Genomic DNA, 19,351 nt, shown 5'->3' on the forward strand with positions numbered 1-19,351 from the left:
TAGGCGCTACTCTCAATACCTCCATGGCCATGGCTTTTGTTTCCAACGACCGGCAGAAACGGATCCTGCAGCTCGCAGCTCACATCAGATCAAAACGGTCCGTTTCAGTCCGCATCTTGAAGTCCTTTCTGGGGATGGCGTCCTCCTGCATTTCTTTGATCCCGCATTGCAGACTGAAGAGTCGTCCAATTCAGGAGGAACTGGACAAGCAGTGGCGTCAGGTCTCCGGTTCATTCAGCGACCGGATCTTCATAACCGCTCGCATGGCACAAGCTCTGCGCTGGTGGACGCAACCTCGCAACATCGCAGCCGGCACTTCTTTCTTGGCAAGGGCTCCAGAACTCGTCCTTACCACGGATGCCTCCCTGGAAGGGTGGGGTGATCACCTTCAAGGATTGTCCATCAAAGGCAAATGGAACCTGTCCCAACGTTCTTGGCACATCAACAGGCTAGAACTGATGGCGATCTTCCTTGCACTCAAATCGTTCTGACTTCTGCTTCAAGGGGAATCAGTGCTCATTCAAACGGACAACACCACCAGCATGCACTATCTCAACAAGCAAGGCGGTACCAGATCTCCGCTGCTTTCCCAGCTGGCTCAGAAGATCTGGGATTGGGCCATAGTCCATCAGATCATGCTCACAGCAGTCCACCTACCAGACATTTCCAACATTCTGGCAGATTCTCTCAGCCGGTCCGCGTCATCGACCCACGAGTGGGAGTTGCATCAGCCGACTCTGGACTTTGTCTTCAGCCTCTGGGGTCACCCGGGCCTGGATCTCTTTGCAACTCCACAGAACAGCAAATGCCAGTCTTACGCAAGTTGGCTTCCCCACAGTGGGTCATGTGGGAATGCCCTTTCGATGGACTGGTGCAAGATATTTGCCTACGCTTTTCCGCCAATCCCTCTGGTACCTCAAGTGTTGTGGAAAATGCGGAGACAACCATGTCACATTCTCCTGATTGCTCCCCGGTGGCCTCGGCAGGCATGGTTCTCGGAGTTACTGCTCCTCTCACAATGCGAGCCCATCCTTCTTCGCCCCAGGCCGGACCTTCTGACAATGAACAACGGTCGGATCTGCCATCCGAATCCCAGTTCGCTCAAATTGTCGGCCTGGAACCTGAGCACCTTGAATTTGCTCACTTGAATATTTCGCCTGCCTCCAGAGAGGTTCTTGCCAGGGCGCGGGCGCCTTCTACGGTGAAGACCTACAAACTAAAGTGGGAACGCTTCTGTCATTGGACTTAGTCTGTTAACATCCACCCAGTGCACGCATCTCCGGCACAGATTTTGCCTTTCTTTTTGCAGTTGGCACAGTCAGGACTGTCTCATTCCACTCTAAAAGTCTTTTTGGCAGCAATTTCTCGTTTTCGCCAGGACGGCTCTTCCTCGCTCTATTCATCCAGAGTGATTCAGCAATTCTTTACGGGATTGTTCCGGATGTTCCCACCCATTCGGCGTCCCCCACCCACATGGCGTCTTAACATCGTATTGGCGCAACTTATGAAGGCTCCCTTTGAGCCAATCCATTCCGCAGATTTCAAATTCTTGACCTGGAAGGTCGCCCTCCTGCTTGCTCTGACTTCCTCTCGTCGAGTAAGTGACATTCACGCCTTCACAATCCAGCCTCCTTTTCTCCAATTTAAATCTGACTGTGTTATCCTTCGAACTAACCCAGCCTTCATGCCCAAGGTGCCGTCCGACTTTCATCTTAATGAACCTGTGATTTTAAAAACCTTTTTTCCTCATCCGCAATCTCCAGCGGAACAGAGTCTGCATTCTTTGGACTTTAAGAGGTGCCTCAAATTTTATATCAGCAGAACGGCACCCTTTCGCAAATCTGACCAAATGTTTGTTGCCTATGGGCGAGCCTGTAAGGGACATTCTGTTACTAAACCAACAATTGCACGTTGGATTTCTTCAGCGATATCTTTCTGCCATCAGAAGGCTGGTAAGCCTCTTCCTTCCAGAGTGAGGGCGCATTCTACAAGGGCGATGTCATCCTCCACTGCCTTATTCGCTGGTGTGCCCATTCATCAGATCTGCCGGGCAGCTACGTGGTCCAGCAGGCACACTTTCACGAGGCACTACTGCCTGGTTGCAATCAACGAAGCCGGTACAGCAGTGGGCCAAGCAGTTCTTCGCAATCTCTTCAAACAAGGTGAGCTTCTGTTGCTTCCCTCCTCCTTGGGTTGTTATCAGTTTTCTGTTTCTATCATGCAATGTCATTGTATTTCATGCAACGTTGATACTGCCTTTTCAGGCTGCAGAGTACTGCTCACTAGTCTATTCAAGCATGTGAATCTATGAAAGACACCCCAATACTGGAGAAGAACAAATGTTACTTACCTCTAAACTGTGGTTCTCCAGTATTGGCGTCTTTCATAGATTCACATGCGACCCACCCTCCTCCCCTCAGAGGCTCTCTTCTCCTCATTAGGCTCTTTTGTCACTCTTGTGCTAGGAAAATCTGAGGGCCTGAGCCTCTGAGGAGAAGGTTCTAGAGCACGGTACTCATAGTACGGCCCATGGGCCGCCAGCGGCCCGGCAAGCCTTCTGTGGCGGCCCGCGGACCTTGCAGGCAACATACCTCTGTTTTTTTACATCGCCGGTTGCAGCAGCGCGGAGCTATGGGGGCCGGGCGATTCTTTTAAAAACCATTCACTTGTTAATAAGGCTTTGTTGTATTTCACCTCTTCTTAGCGCCCCTGCATCTCCACTCTGATTGAGTGGAGATGCAGGGGCGGTTTTGAGTGGAGATGCAGGGACGCTGAGAAGAGGTGAAATTTAACAAAGCCTCATTAACAAGTGAATGGTCTTTAAAAGACCTGTGAAGTACTTGGGTGCGGAGGCTGTGTGTGTTCCAGGGAAGCTGTCTCAGCGCGGGGTGAGTTGACAGGGACAGCAGGGTGAGGTGAGGGGGGGGCAGCAGCTAGTGAGAGCAGCGGGTGAGTTTACAGCGGAAGGAAGACAGAGTGCGACAAAGGGAGTGAGAGAGAGAGGTAGAGGGGGAAGACAGAGAGCGGGAGACAAAGAGGGAGAGACAGAGAGAGAGGGAGACAGACAAGGAGACAGAGGGAGAGGAAGGGAGACGGAGGGAGACAGAGGGAGAGGGAGGGAGGGAGACACAGGGAGAGGGAGACAAACAGAGGGAGTGAGACAGAGGGAGACAGAGAGAGAGAGAGACAGAGAGAGAGACGGAGAGAGACAGAGAGGGACGGAGACAGAGAGAAAGGGAGGCAAACTGATTGAGAGAGCTAGCGAGAGGGAGGCAGACGGGGAGAGGGAGGGAGAGAGAGGGAGGGAAACAGAGGGAGGGAGAGAAAGAGAGAGAGAGGGAGGGAGGGAGACAGAGAGGGGGAGGGAGGGAGACGGAGTGAGAGAGAGAGGAAGGGAGACAAACACAGTGAGTGAGACAGAGGGAGAGAGAGAGATAGAGGGAGGGAGAGGGAGGGAGGTAGACAGGGAGAGGGAAGGAGAGAGAGGGAGAGGGAGGGAGACCGAGAGAGAGAGGGGGACAAACAGAGTGAGTGAGACAGAGTGAGGGAGGGAGACAGAGAGAGAGGGAGGGAGACAAGAGGGAGGGAGGGCGACGGAGGGAGGGAGACGGAGGGAGAGGGAGGGAGGGAGGGAGGGAGAGAGAGGGAGGGAGACCGAAAGAGAGGGAGACAAGCAGAGGGAGTGAGACAGAGGGAGGGAGGGAGACAAGAGGGAGGGAGACAAGAGGGAGGGAGACAAGAGGGAGGGAGACAGAGGGAGGGAGTCATAGAGAGAGGTAGACAGAGAGAGAGAGGGAGACAGAGAGAGAGGGAGGGAGACAGAGAGAGAGGGAGGGAGACAGAGAGAGAGGGAGACAGAGTGAGACAGAGGGAGGGAGACAGAGAGGGAGGGAGACAGAGACAGACAAGAGCGAGACAGACAGGAGGGAAGGAGACAGGAGGGAAGGAGACAAGAGGGAGGGAGACAAGAGGGAGGGAGACAAGAGGGAGGGAGACAAGAGGGAGACGGAGAGAGAGAGGGAGACAGAGAGAAAGAGAGAGAGAGGGAGGGAGACAGAGAGAGGGAGAGGGAAGGAGAGAGAGGGAGAGGGAGACAGAGAGAAAGGGAGAGAGAGAGAGAGAGAGAGAGAGAGAGAGGGGGAGGGAGACGGAGAGAGGGAGAGGGAAGGAGAGAGAGGGAGAGGGAGGGAGATAGAGAGAGAGGGAGACAAGAGGGAGGGAGATGGGAGGGAGACAGAGGGAGGGAGGGAGACAGAGGGAGGGAGGGAGACAGAGGGAGGGAGGGAGACAGAGAGAGGGAGGGAGACAGAGAGAGAGGGAGACACAGAGTGAGTGAGACAGAGGGAGACGGAGATAGAGGAAGGGAGACCGGAGGGAGACAGAGAGAGAGAGGGAGGGAGATAGAGAAAGAGAGAGAGAGAGAGAGAGGGAGGGAGACGGAGAGGGAAGGCGAGAGAGGGAGAGGGAGGGAGACAGAGAGAGGGAGGGAGACAGAGAGAGAGGGCGACAAACAGAGTGAGTGAGACAGAGGGAGGGAGACAGAGAGAAAGAGAGAGAGAGAGAGAGAGAGGGAGGGAGACGGAGAGGGAAGGAGAGAGAGGGAGAGGGAGGGAGACAGAGGGAGGGAGACAGAGGGAGGGAGACAGAGGGAGGGATACAGAGGGAGGGAGACAGAGAGAGGGAGGGAGACAGACGGAGGGAGACAGCGGGAGGGAGACAGAGGGAGGGAGACAGAGGGAGGGAGACAAGAGAGAGGGAGACATACAGAGGGAGGGAGGGAGACACAGAGTGAGTGAGACAGAGGGAGACCGAGACAGAGGGAGGGAGACAGGGAGGGAGACAGAGAGAGGGAGGGAGGGAGACAGAGAGAGGGAGGGAGGGGGAGAGAAAGGGAGACAGAGTGAGGGACACAGAGAGAGAGAGATAGAGAGAGAGGGAGACAGAGAGAGGGAGAGTGATAGAGAGAGAGAGAGAGAGAGAGAGAGAGATAGAGGGAGGGAGGGAGACAGAGAGAGAGCGATAGATAGATAGATAGATAGATAGATAGATAGATAGATAGATAGATAGATAGATAGATAGATAGATAGATAGATAGATAGATATGTGTGAATGCCGGGTCTGGTGGCTCCGTGGACGAAGGCATCCGCTGCAGGGGCCTGTGTTCAACCTCATGGTCAGTTTTTTTTTGTTGCTTTAGCCCCGCCCCCTACCCCACTGCCCCCGCCCCCACCGGTGCAGCCCTCAGCCATAAACCACACTGTAAATTTGGCCCCCGAGAGAAAGTTTGTGAGTACCCATGTTCTAGAGGGTGCTTGAGCCTGAGTGGCTGCAGTTTGGACTATAAAAACGACATGGATATGTCAGTAAAGTGATAACTTTTTCAATGCTTTCCTATGTGTCAATGTTATCCTATAGTATTTTTGTCTTGGTATGTTATTTTAAACTATATAATGTTTATTTATATATGTATTTTATTCTTGTATATATATTTATGATGTATCTATATACATGAGGCTTATTGCTTTTTATGTACCGTGGGACTACCACTTTGACGACGGAGAATATTTAAGCATGTGAATCTATGAAAGACACCAATACTGGAGAACCACAGTTTACAGGTAAGTAACATTTGTTCTTTTTCAGGGCCCAGAATAAACACAGAAACTCGTTCCTGTGTCAAATCAACACGTAAGTCAATCGGATTGGACTGAGACACAGTGAAAAACACATTGAGCGCAATCAATTTAAGTCTCCTTTATGAAAACACGCTAGTGATTTAAGGGGCACTCTTCGGTCTGCTACAGGCTAGCCTGGTCTCTACAGGGGGTGAAGTATGGCGAGGTAACAAACCTCCCTGCTCTGAATGTCAACAAACCTTTAGAATTACTGGGCTGCGCGAGCACAATACTGCCAGTCAGACTACAAAGTCGAAAACACGCAGAGCTAGGGGCTGGCATAAGCACCAATGATAGGGAAGAACGTAACAGTCACCACAGACGACCGCCTGTGTTCAATAATTATTGTAACCCTGTCAGGGCGTCAAGGGTTAATAATTCTTACAGCCCTGAAAAAGGGTGTCGCATTCAATGCAGGAAATCAGGAAAAAAATAGGAACAGGCTCGCTCTACTGACAGGGACCGGTCCTGAGAGAGGATCGCAGGCATGGTCTGAAAGGATCAGCAAAGCACTAGGCAGCATGCACAGAGGGTGTGATGGAAGACCAATGAGGACTCATAAGATTAGCACGAGCGGTGAGGTGAGGCTCAGTTGCAGAGGGGCCAGGAGAACCCAGGGGCTTGACCAGGAAAGCCGGAACAGCTGTGTGATGCACCGCTCTCGGCTGGCGCCAGAACCAAAATCTAAAATGGCAGCAGAGTGGGCGGGCTGGTGTTCATCAGTGCTCAATTTGTAAATAAATAAGTGCCAGGCCTCTCGTCAGATCACTGCAGCTTGCACTACACATTGCTCTTGCCAACGCTGCCAATGACAGTAACAGCACAACTAGTAACCCTCACACTCCTACAAGTGTGGCAATTCGGACTATTTAAGGCCCCCAAAGATATGAGAACAGCTTGAGCAGCAAGTAATAGTTATTTTTAATGTATTCGGTCTCGCCTACGCAGCGCGCATGCGCTGCATAGGAGGACCTTTAGCCATCGTTCTGCTCTTTTTCGAAGCACATACTCGTGCTTGTGGCAGCATCCACCTTGCTGGAGCGCGCAGGGGCGCGCCACAAGCACGAGTATGTACTTCCAAAAAGAGCATACTGCGTGTGCACCACTCCCGGGCTCACCTCTTGCTACCCCTCTCTCTCTCTCACGCATGCTCCCAGTGTCCCAAGTGATTGCTTATGCGCCAAACATACATGGGACCACACTGTTTGTATTTTAGGGTCCCTGCCTCCGTCAAGACACCTTACTCATTCTAACGCTGCCCGAAGCAGTGCTGGTGGACAGGCTTGTTCTTCGTTTTAAAAAAAAAAGCCTCCACTGTTGCACAGAAATGTGATTTGGCCTTTTCTTCCACTCCTTTATTCCTTAGTTAATGTACCACTTCCACTTGCCCTGCGGCTGGCCGAGGAATTCGGGGGGGGGATTACGCCAATCGCACTGTTTTGCTTCTAAATCACATCTGACTCTTTCCACCTACTAAGCACTATCAAAGCTGGCAGTCTGGACTCGAAGCTTCGGTTCCCGCGTTAATCCCCGGCTGCTTGGCGTGTGCCCCACTCTGAAGAGGAATGGGAGAGCAGTGCACGAGAGCGCGAAACTTGTACATCCGATGTCGCAACACCGCAAACAATGAAGAAATCTGGCAGGAATGGGCCAGCGAGCTGCTGTTCATACAGCGCCCCGGTGATGTGCTCATCCTTTAAACCATACAGCAAGATATTGTTGTTTTTATGCACACTCCACTTCAAAAATGATAAAATAACATTTTTGGTGACAAGCTTTTTTTTCTTCTAGTAAAGGTATTTATTTGTTTTGCTTTGGATATGTTACCATACAGGTTTCATATTATTGTACGGGATATGCTTTGAGATTTTGACTGGCGCTGCCAGTAGTGCACTTCCACATACCACCTACCCCTCCTCGGTATTATGTTTAACTCTAAGAAAACAAGCATTGGCATAGCCAATAGGTCTCGCCTTTGGAACCTTGTAAGTGTTTAGTTATCCAGCACAATATTCTTGGTGCAACAACATCAACTGTTGCATGGCTAAACACTTATAAGGTCCCAAAGGCGAGACCTATTGGCTATGCCAATGCTTGTGTTAAAGTACTAATTACCTGTTTTATTGGTCATCTCTCGATTATAAAGACAGCTCCACCTTGTGGCAGTCTGTCACAAGCGCCGGTGTTGACAATTAAGTGCTGGTGCCGAGCACCGGAAACCACCGGCTCAAATTAAGCACTGGTGTTCATCAAAAGGTTAAATACCTCTGACACAATTCTGTGCAGGTAGTCAAAAAACTGCAAAACACAAGCACCGATAAATGGAAGCGCTGTGAGTAACCAAGAGCTGTGAAACAGCACAATTAGTAAGATAAAAACCAATAAGATATGTATGAAGTAAAATGAGAATATACATAGCATGGCCGCCGAGTAGTTTAGAAGAGGCGGAGTTACTGTGGTGCAACTGGTTTATACATTGTTATGATGGCTGATTGGTTATTGGACTTTCTTTTGTGACATACTTAGTTGTTTGAACTCTGGGATTTGTAGTTCTTTATTATATATTCATGTTTTCATTTGGTATTACCTGGCTGCTGTAAAAGATAAACAAAGAAAAGAATGCATAATTTGAAGCCTCCAGTTCTGTCAAAGAATTTTATACTGTAATGTATGCAGATACATTGTACCTCCTATGATTTAGTGCTAAAGCAACAAACACCAGAATTTACCTAGATTCCTGACATTAGCTGGAATTCTTTTTTTACATACTCTATGGAAGTGAGCTCAAAACATTAATAATGATTACAAATAGCTGATTAGTATATTTTTTATTTTTTCATGACAAATGCATATGAGACGTTTTATGTACACCATGCCAACATGGTGTCAACATCAGGTGCACATGCAAGAAAATTGGTCATGGAGTTTAATTTATTTGTTGTGTGCACAAGATGAAATACAATATAGTGCTGATAATCCCGTCCAGTTTTGGGACCAACCATAGAGTTGATTTGGAGATGCTGTATCAATGTGGCAGCAGATATAGGCTGTGGTGTGGTATAATTCTTTCATGGGTCACTTGTTTAGCTAATTCACTAATGGGAGCCACTTTCATTTTGGAGCCTGACCTATTCTCTGTCTGACCCTGAGGTAATTGGTCAACCTCTGCAGTGTTTGTGGTATGAATCATAGCAGAAAGTTATCAGGGGCTCTCTGTCAATCAGAACACACCAAATGTCCTTCCTCGGCTATTGGCTTCAGCTTGAACCTGAAATCTATTTGTATCCTCGTCCGTTTCCAAGTGCTAGAATCTTCACTCTGACTTTATCTCATATGCTTGACCCGCAGTGCTTAATTTGTGCCGGTGGTTTCTGGTGCTCAGCACCTGCACTAAATTGTGAGCACCAGCACTTATGGCTGTCTGCCACATGGTGGCGCTGTTTGTGTGATTTAGAGATGAGCACTGCAACAGTTGTTAAGTAATTCAAAAGACATTACAAATGACTAATACCTTGCATCCCAGCTATTGGTGTAGCTTTGGGGCCTGGAAGAGTCTGAATTGTCACACTTGCAGGAGTGTTATGGTTAGAAGTGGTGTTGCTACTGTCGTTGGCAGCACTGGCAGGGGCAATGGCTAAGGCGAGCTGCAGTAGCCTCTTGATTAGGACCCTGGCACTTCTTGTTTTACAAATTAAGCACTGAGCTGCCTTGTTGTGGAGCACTCAGGTATCAGCCAGGGCTACTCCTCTATTACCTTAGTCCCTTTACACTGTCCTTGCTCGTTTATATACGATATTTGTCGAGACCATGTAAAGAAACCAGTTTTCCGACTTGACTTTGCTGTCCACAGGCGCCTTGACTCGCCACACAGTTCATACCTGTCTGATGTTGAAAGATGGAAAATTATTTTTGGGCAATAGGAGTAGAATGTACTAGTGGTACTGTGGTACCACATAATCACACTAACAATATTAACTTGTGTTTACATAGCAAATGTCTGTCCTTTCTAAGCACTGTAAATAACAGTTGTTACTATAATTAAATATAATGGCGCTGAATTTACCAATATCAGATGGACACGAGACTTAATTGGTCTTGCTACCATTCAAACTTGTGACCTGAAGATCAAACCACGTCACAGGCATTTAAATCACCAAGCTATCTTGATGTCCATCAGAGCATATTAAATGTCTTTCCCTCATAGTAATAACAGCAATTTGATTACTTTATAGCGCTTATTATCACGTTTGTCATTCGGTATACATGTTTACAGCAAGTGTTGCTGTTATCTAACTCAATTGTGCTGTGTTTATCATCATTCAAAGGATGAGAAGTTAAATTGGCCCTGCAGAGATCTAAACGTGTGCTTATAGGCTACACAGAGAGCTCATCAGCTGGCGCTTACCTCACTGGGCAGGGCTATCTTTTTTTTAAACGTCTGCAATGCGAAGTGGCTTCAAGACAACAAGCCGGGACTATACAAACGTGAATACATTTACTTTTAATAAGAACAGGCTTTACGCGTAAGCAGTTTGAGCAGTTTATTCGCCCACATTTTGTTTTCATAAGTTTCTATTTCTTCACCGTACTTTTGAATGTCATATTTTAACACTGCGAGCTCAAACGTGTACTGCGTGCGTAATGATGCAATGGGTGCACGACAAAGGTCAGGCGGAAAAAATGTGCCTTGTGTTATTGTTTGGGCTCGTGGGCTCCCGGCGCAGCCGCAGGGGCGTTATCCTGGTTACACATCTCTCTTACCCTTGGCTTTGAAATGCGATCGCGGCGCAGATTGCGCTCAATTGATGGAAGTGGCCGGGTTGTCCGAGTCAGCTGTCTGTTATTCTAAGCTGCTCTCCTCAGGAAGCGAGCCTTGGCTCGCGCTGAGGGGGCACCAGAGGCCAACGGACGCTGCAGCGGAAATGAGCGCCTTCCTAGCAAAGAAGAAAACAATCAAATGGAATGAAAATTGGCTAGAGTGCAGCTCTTCATCAGTTGGTACAACAAAAGGAAAATAAATAAAAAAGACACCATCGAGCGAGCGCTGTGCCAGCAATTTGGCTGAAAGATGCAATTGCTGGAGTCTGCACTTGACAAGGCCAACCCAGTCTATCATCTTTGCGAGGTCGATATTTTGAGTGTTAATAAATTGGATAATCATAACACCTGATAGTTACATCTCTGGGAAACAACAATAAATGATCACCACAGTGCTATTATAGATATTTTCGTATTTATTTGCTGATTGGTTTGATATCATGCCTTTAAGGCAATGCAAACCGCACTTAGCAACACATCCATAAAATACAGCAACATTCATAAAATTACTTTAAAAAAAATATTAAAAACGGGCATCTACCTCATAATGGTAAACTGTAGAACAGTATCCCTTGACCCAAGTGCAAAAAGCAATCCACCCCATGTTGTGCAAATCTGCATAGAAACTCACAATCAGCATAGAAAATCACAATATTTACAAACAAGTATATACCTCCTAGTTGGGAAGTGTAGGACAGAATCCCTTGAACCAAGTGCAAAATGCAATCAAACACGTTGTGCAAATCTGCATAGAAATTCACAATCACAGATTAAAAAAAATAGCAGCCTAATAAAATTCATACAGGCTGAACAGCCAACATTTTTATGCAAAGAGGAAGTATCATTTAAAAAAATGACCATTCTACTATTATATAAAAAAATGACCATTCAATACTTCCAAGCGTAGAAAACCCGAGCGACAACTAAATAGGATCGATTGCATGGATATCTCAAGGCCCTAGCTGCAAAGTAGTCAGGGTAGCTAACCTTTCGGTAACAATGGACAGGAATTTTGCTCTGCAAAATTATCCTCTTCAAGTCATTGATGCGACGAACCTGCAACTTTCTGAAAACCGTCAGTAGCAGGCTGCGTCTTATTTTGGCCAAGTGTACACTGAAGGCTGTTTTGTGCGAAAATTGACAAAGCATCGAGTTGGTAAAAAAGGCAGATATCCTTATCCGACCCAGCCTGTCTAATCCCTTTCCACCTAATAAAGGAAGGGACTGGACCCATCCTTACCTTTAGGGCCCACCACCTAACAAATCTTCTTTTTACATCCCGCAGGTAGGGCTGGATTGGGCCTCTATAGTCTGCCACCAATAAATGCTATAGGTTGGATCTCTTACACACGCCAGCTAGGTCGCTGTTTCGAGAGCACTCTTACCAAATGCTTAAGTAGTCGTTTCTGTTGGAACATTGACATGTTTACGGGATCATACCAAACGGGGAGATTCAGAGAAAACTCAATTTCCTGCAGATTATCAACCCATTGACCTACATACTTCCATGTAAGTGGAGTTTTATGAAATGGCTCGTGGAGTCGTCTTCAGATTTTAAAAGACAAACCCAATAACTGAGCTACCTCTGTTTATATTCAAATAAAATGTTAGTGAGGCTCAACTCCAGCCTCAAGGCGCTATTCACTGAGCCTCGGGGCAGCCCCAACCATTTTCTCCAGATGATTCTTTCAATAATTTGAAGATGCTTAATGTCTTCCTCTGAAAAAACCTCAGAGCCATAAAAGTAGCAGAGTTAAGATATTTGCATTGTACAACTCCCTCAGGACTTCAACAAACTTGCGCCCCAAAGTTAAATCTAGCCTTTTTAGCGCACAAGCAATAGTCTTGGCACACGATTCCTGAAGGGTAATGTGCACTTTAAAATGTAGATTATAACTAAATAGCAGGCCTACGTATCTATATTCGTTAACCACTTCCACTTGAATACCTCTCAACCACCACTTAAACTTTACAGGCCACCTCTTCCCCTTTGAGAAAACCATGACCTTGGTTTTGGCTGCATTTATCTTCAAGTCGTTTTCCTTACAATAAAGTGGGAGAGTCTTGAGATGCCTCTGCAGACCAAACAGCATCAGATCTAATAGCACTGTGTCCTCTGCATAAAAGAGGACAGATATGGTCTCCATCCCTAACTTAGGATGGAAAGACCGGACCTGATTTAAGCTTACCATGGCATCAACTATATAGATTAAGTTCAAAAGTGAAGTCAAACTGCACCCTTGCCCAAGCCCATTGGCATGCAGATCTTTTTAAACAAGCCTTGTTGCCCCCAAGTTCCCCTCTAATCCACGAGCCCTCATGCAATTGAATTAACAGCTTCAGAAGACCCGGGGGCAGTTTCATCTGCCATCTTTTCCCACAGAAGAGTCCTATTGATGGTGTCAAACACTGTTGACAAATTCGATGTAAGACACATAGAGAGGCTGTTTCCTTTTGAGGGTGTATTCTTCAGCCAACAGATTTAATATCAAGTAACCATCCATAGTTGAGTACCCTTTGTGAAAGCCAATTTGTGCCACAGGTAGAATTCTGGCTGTACTCACCCAATGTTCTAGTGGACACAGCAGATGCCTTGCATTGATATTGCTCGGGGTGTCCAACAGGGTGACCATTTGATCATTCGAAGGCGAAACCCGATTGCCCTTTTTAAACAACAGATTTTCTTACTTTCGCACAATTTATTATCGAATAAGCAAACAATGCTTGCAAGCTCTATCTAGTAGCTCATGTTAAGTTATTTAAAACATTGAATTAGCTTATTTCAATTAAGATATCGAAAAGAAAGCTACTGAATAGCTACCATTGTTTCAAGTAGGTCCTAAGAGAGGTTCAGCACAGTTACGTTAAACACTCCTTCGGCGGTGCCCCATGGACCGAACTGTTCAAATTCCAGTGTTTGTCTGGACAAAAGATGAGTACTGCTCCATACGACGTTCCGCTGTCATGTGCCGAGGCAGTGGAACGTTGTATGGAGCAGTAGCTTTCTTTTTGATGTCGGGCAAACAATTTTAATGAACTTGACTACATTCTGAAATATAATATGTAGTCGTCTAAGGGTCATTTAACATCCTAATCTATCGTCCTGAAGTTCGTCTAACAGATGTCTTCACTATCTAGATCGAAACGTCGAAAACTACACCTATTTCCTTTGTGAATTATTTGTTTACTGTTGATCAGTTACAATTTCCTGTTGTGTGAATTGTTTGGAATAGGTGTCCACATAAGTGAAAATGAGACGCTTGCAATAAATCATTTGTAAATCTCAGTCACTATGTGTTGATTTATATTAATATATACATACATTTTTTGTACCCTTTGAATAGTTTTTCATTGTAAATGTACGTTTTGAAAAATTTATACCCATGTGAAATCATCAGTGGCAGATTTGTTCTAATTAAAATAAGCTAGTTTTTAAATAACTTAAAGTGAGCTACTAGATAGGGCTTGAGACCATTGTTTGCTTATTTGATATTAAATTGTGCAAAAGTAAGAAAATCCCTTGTAGGCACCTTTGCCTGCCAAAACACTGACTGCCCAAGCCTCCAAGGATCTATTGGGTCTCCCGCTCGTCCTTGTACTTTTTAAACAACGGCACCCTGATGCTATCTTTCCAGAATTCCGGCATAGCCTGCCCCCAAATTATTGCTCCAAACAGCAGTGACAGGGTGCATGCCCAGAGGCGGGGGTTACGTTTAATAGTGTCTGAGGAACTGGCATCATGCCCTTGAGGTTTTCAGAATTTTTATCACATAATCTATACAACTAACGGTGGGGACTGGAATGCTCTCATCCTCCCCCTTGATATGTAAACTCATCGGCAAAGAACCCGAGGCACCTCTAACATCATCTTTTCCCTTGTACTATTCTGATGTGTTTCTAGCCCAGGTTTCTTAGGGAACTGGTACTGCAGCAGTTTTTGCTACTAACCCAAGTAAACTATTTATTAAATGACAGAAACCATTTAGGTTGCTAGTACGAAGGGAGACTATTGCCTTTGTCCAAAAGTTCCCTTTTTTCCGCCACCTAATTTGCTGCAAGTCTTTCCTGAAGGTTTTTCTGTGTTGTCTTATTAGGCTCTCCCTTAGTACCCCACCTACTTTGTACACCTTTCTTATATTCTTGTTTAGAGCTGCCTTAGCCTATGACTTACTCAAGCTAAAAGATGTGGCCCCTATCCAGCCCTACGAATGCCTGGATAGAAGCAATTCATTTTTCAAAATCCTGAATTATATGAAGCGAGGGAGGGTTAAACTGGGCATTTAACAACACCATCATGTTATTTATAATGTGGCATTTTAGTTTGGCGGGCCACACTATTCTGCGCTCACTTTATCAGTAAAGAGTCTGGCTGCTTGACCATGTGTCTTTGGTGGGCTCCCCTGGACAGGAAGAGTATAAGAGGCTTATGGTCTCAACCTGCAAGATCACCTAGCACCACATCCTTCACCAGCTCAAAGTTTTCCAATTAGATTATTCAATAATCAATGAAACAGTTATCAAACATTGGCTTCACCGGATGATTACTCGGACACCTGCCATTTATTGTAGTCATATTTAAGCTATTGAGTCTTAATTGACTGACGGCCCCATCCCCCCATTGACTCCCCAAAACCTGGAAGGGAGTGTTCAAGGCATTTTCTTTCTCCCTTTGGAGGTCATGCCTCAGGTGATTAGGGGGGGATCTTTGCATTTAAGTCTCCCATCAGTTAGTTAGGCACGAAGGGAAATGAGAATTGAATCTTATCCCATAACACTGCCAGTTCATTGAGTATTTTTTTTTTAGGAGGAAAATAAGCATTAATATCTGGTCGGGGGCACTTCTTTTAGCCCCGCCTATTCATCTTGGTTGATGGAAGACCGGATACTAAAAATGTCAAAAAGTTTGTGTGATCCCTAAATAAGGCAGACACCACAACATCATAGTTAACAGATACCACAATGATTAAGCCCCCCGAGGGTGCCCGAATTGCGCCTTGACTGCTTTGATACTAAAAACTATATAATCAGACAACACCAGAACATCCTTTTCCAGGTTTTTTGTAAAGCAGCAATCATAACTTTCTTGTCCTTGATAAATGACAAAAGCAATTTAAATTCCTTCTCAGCCCACCAATATTCTAGGAGAAGAAATGAATCCCAAAGACATCAGGATCTACAAAAGAGGGTTTTTGACAGCACCCTTTTTGAATTGATTGTACCCGTAATTCAATTCTAGGTAGATTAACTCTTTTCAGGTGGTTCTACACGGTTAGTGAAAAGGTGCCTGCCCTTATCCATCTTCACAACAAATATTTTTTCAATACCAATGTCCACCTAGCACTCCTCATCCACAGGCGAGGGGGCTTGATTACAATGGTGGGGGTGAGACCCCATCCAGGCCCCACGGCTTGTCATGAACAACAGCTGTGCTGGAGGGAATACCATCTGTTGGGTAAAAGAATCATAAATATAGAAACCTAACCACCTAAGTTCATTTGGCAAGTTCAGGACTTCTTCTGCTACTATCCTGGAATACAAATGAACCCATACAGATGGTCAAGAAGCGGCTGTAATGCTAGTTTTAGGCAGGACAATCAAAGGGATGTCTTAGAGAAAATCTTATCCAGCAGGGGAATACACTGAAAGAGAGCTAAGATGCTCTATTGAGCACCCCTTCTGCCTCAGTCTGAAAAACTTTCCATCAATTGGAGAACCAAGGCAAATTCCTCATAGGGATTGGCAGTGGGTTTTATGCCCCACCATAAGTCCGCCTCCAGCCTTACATTCACCGCTCCCGGTACCTCAGTTAGTGTCCCATCTCCCTGGGGAGCCATTACTGTCTTATGATCATCCTGAGCAGACTTGAATACCTTTACCAGGCCCCACAGGCACAATTGGATTTGCAGTCATGCAGTGGGAAGCCATCCCCTTGGATTTAGAAGATGTATCAATAGTGTAAGAGGGTGGCATCGTCGTCTATTTAGTTATCACATCCCTCATCTGGAATTTACCTTTTCTTGTTCTTCTGTTTGTTATACTTTACAATTTCCTTTTTGTCTTTTGTTTGTTGTTATTTTTACCTTTACTGGGCTAAGGACTTAGAACCTGGGTAGTCACTCCGGGATTGCACCAGTAGGTTCTGTTAAAGATGGAGAAGACTGCATGATTTTCCTAGGTCTGGAACGTGACCAAAAGGAAGTGCCTCATTATTTGTGCCTTGGGAAGCTGAATTTCTTTCCTCTTTAAAGAAGGCTTCTAGATGACTTCGATCCAGAGGTTGATAACTTTTATCTTTCCTAGGGGGGCGGAGCTAGCCACGACGGAAGATGGCCATTCCCTGAGTGAGCTCCTCCGGTCGCTGAACAATCCTGAAGATATCCCGCTCACTGGGTGCATGTAGGGCACTGAATTTGTAAAACGAGTGCACTGGAACATAGGGGCTACAAGCGGAACCGCTTTACAGATGCTGCTGAAGAGGTCCGGAGGAGCTGCATAGGAGAGGCCTAGAATGGAATGTCGAGTTGCGAAGCCGCGTGCTTGCGTGAGAGTAGCCCGTGACGCAAGGCACGCATGACCGCGACGGCCGCCCTGCTACTCCGACGGGATGAGATCCTTCAGGGTTGACGGGGCTACTGAGGAACCCCAGAGCACAATAAAGACTGCAGCGGACACCAACAGCGGGACGCTGTATGAAGAGCTGATCATCAGAGCGCTGCCCAAAGCGAGGTGAGGAGGAGGCTGCGTATCGGCTGCCGGCAGCAGGGGAGGAGGACCTCGGTTGCACTACGAGCTGGCAATACAATTAAATAGGAAAGCAGGAGGCATTACTCCACCTGCTGGGACACTGTGCGGTATGCCTGAGGGGGCCTAATACACATCAGGAAGCATAGCGCACTGCGTGGGCCGCTCTCCCAAACCCAGACATTGAGCGAAGGAAACACCTGGGCTGGTGGGCTCCACCGAGACACCGGACAGCGGTGTGGCGTCGAGGTGTGTGGCAAGGGGCGCAGCTCTGCCATTGCCAAATCTACACCTGCCGACCACCCACAGACATAAACTGCAGCGCTGGTTTCTTGCAGACATCCTTGGAGGTGTGCAGGCGAAGACTGGGACGCCAAGGTCGGCCGGACACCCAAACACCACTGCAGAGGGTCACAGAATCGGCCGCCCATGCTGGGGGGGCTGCAGGCCAACATTGCAGACCCCAAAAGCAGTGTGGGGCTGCCTGGTGCACCTCCTGCACTGCTCAACCATGAATCGCCCACCTCCACGTTTAAGGAGCTGGACAACTTGAACCTCCCTGAATCCGCCCTGCGGACACGGCAATCAACACGTGTTGGAAGGAAGGAACTGGGCAACATGGGCAAACCAGACATCAACCAGCCCAAACTCCACTTCGAACAAATGAAAAAATTAGTTGCGACCAGTTTTGAGGATCAGCAGTCTACATAACAAACAGAGGGAGGCGCGAGCAGAGTAGCGACAAGCGATGTGCAGGACATGTTCTCAACTATAAAGACGGCACTTTCAAGTATTGATGGGAAGATAGACTCTCTAACTTACAGGCTAGACCACATGTCTGAGCATCTGGACAAGCACACGGAACACATCGACATGGCGGAGCGTCGTATCTCAGATGCAGAAGATGCTTACCAACAGATGGAAGTGCACCAAGATGGAAAAAAGCTTGACAACCATACTGGCTAAGGCTGAAGATATTTAAGCACGCTCCCGACTTAGTAAGATACGCCTCATGGGAATAGCAGAAACAACCAACACAGGACCAATGGAACGCTATATTGAACAACTACTCATATCTCTGATGGGTCGAGAGACATTTTCTGATGTGTTTATTATAGAAGGAGCGCATAGATCGCTGGCTCCCCCACCACCGACTGGGGCCAGGCCTCGACCGCTAATAGCCAAGTTATTAAACTACAGGGATCGAAACGCAGCACTCCAAAGAGCTCAAGAATTGGGCAGCTTGTCACATGTTGGAATGGACATAACTATCTTCCTGGATTTTCCGCCCCTTGTCCAAGAGGCACGGAAGAAATTTGTGCCTGCAAAGAAAAAACTTATATATCGTATGCAATGCTCTACCCGGCCCGCCTGTGAGTCACGGACGGCGAGAAAAATACTGTCTATAACGACCCAAAAGATGTCCTCAAGTTCCTGCACCAGAGAGGGCTCCAGGGCGCAAGCAGGAGGCCGCCGAGAGGCCGGACGGAAGAACAGTCCGCCACTTCGGATGTCGAATGAAGGGGTAGAGATGGCAGGTCACATGTCAACCACGGAACTACACCCCTTGAACTACAGCAGAAGTTTGGGGGCTCCATGGCGTGGGCCCTGGGGTCTAAACAGTGAGTCAACGTATAAGTATGATATGGAGATGGAGATGGTGACACCGATTATAACAGAGACACTAAACTGTGACTGCGCATTGATGCTCATGACACTGTGCTAGCTGGTAAAAGCAGGCCCAACCACGGAATACAGATAAGTGCGCCCGAGGGCTCCGCCACTGTGTTAACTCAATATGTTTGAACATTTAGCATATAGACACGGATATTGTACTAATGGATATGTTTGGATTGTTTCTGTGTAGAGTTAAATTGCTGCATGGCTATTGCCCTGCAGGCTGTGGTGAGCAGCGACTAATTGATATGATAGCGACCACCCACGTGATTGATATCACTGGGCATCAGACTGGTAGCTCCCGCCACCCTGTGTATACCACATCTAGTTATTTTTCTGTTGGGGAGATGGGTGGGGGGAGTTGGGGTAGTTGTAACTGTATGTGGTATGGCTTTTCACACCTGGGTATGGCGAAGTTGGAGGAGGGGAGATATTCAGAA

Source organism: Triturus cristatus, chromosome 9 (genome assembly GCF_964204655.1).
Source record: "Triturus cristatus chromosome 9, aTriCri1.1, whole genome shotgun sequence".
Taxonomy (NCBI): Eukaryota; Metazoa; Chordata; class Amphibia; order Caudata; family Salamandridae; genus Triturus; species Triturus cristatus.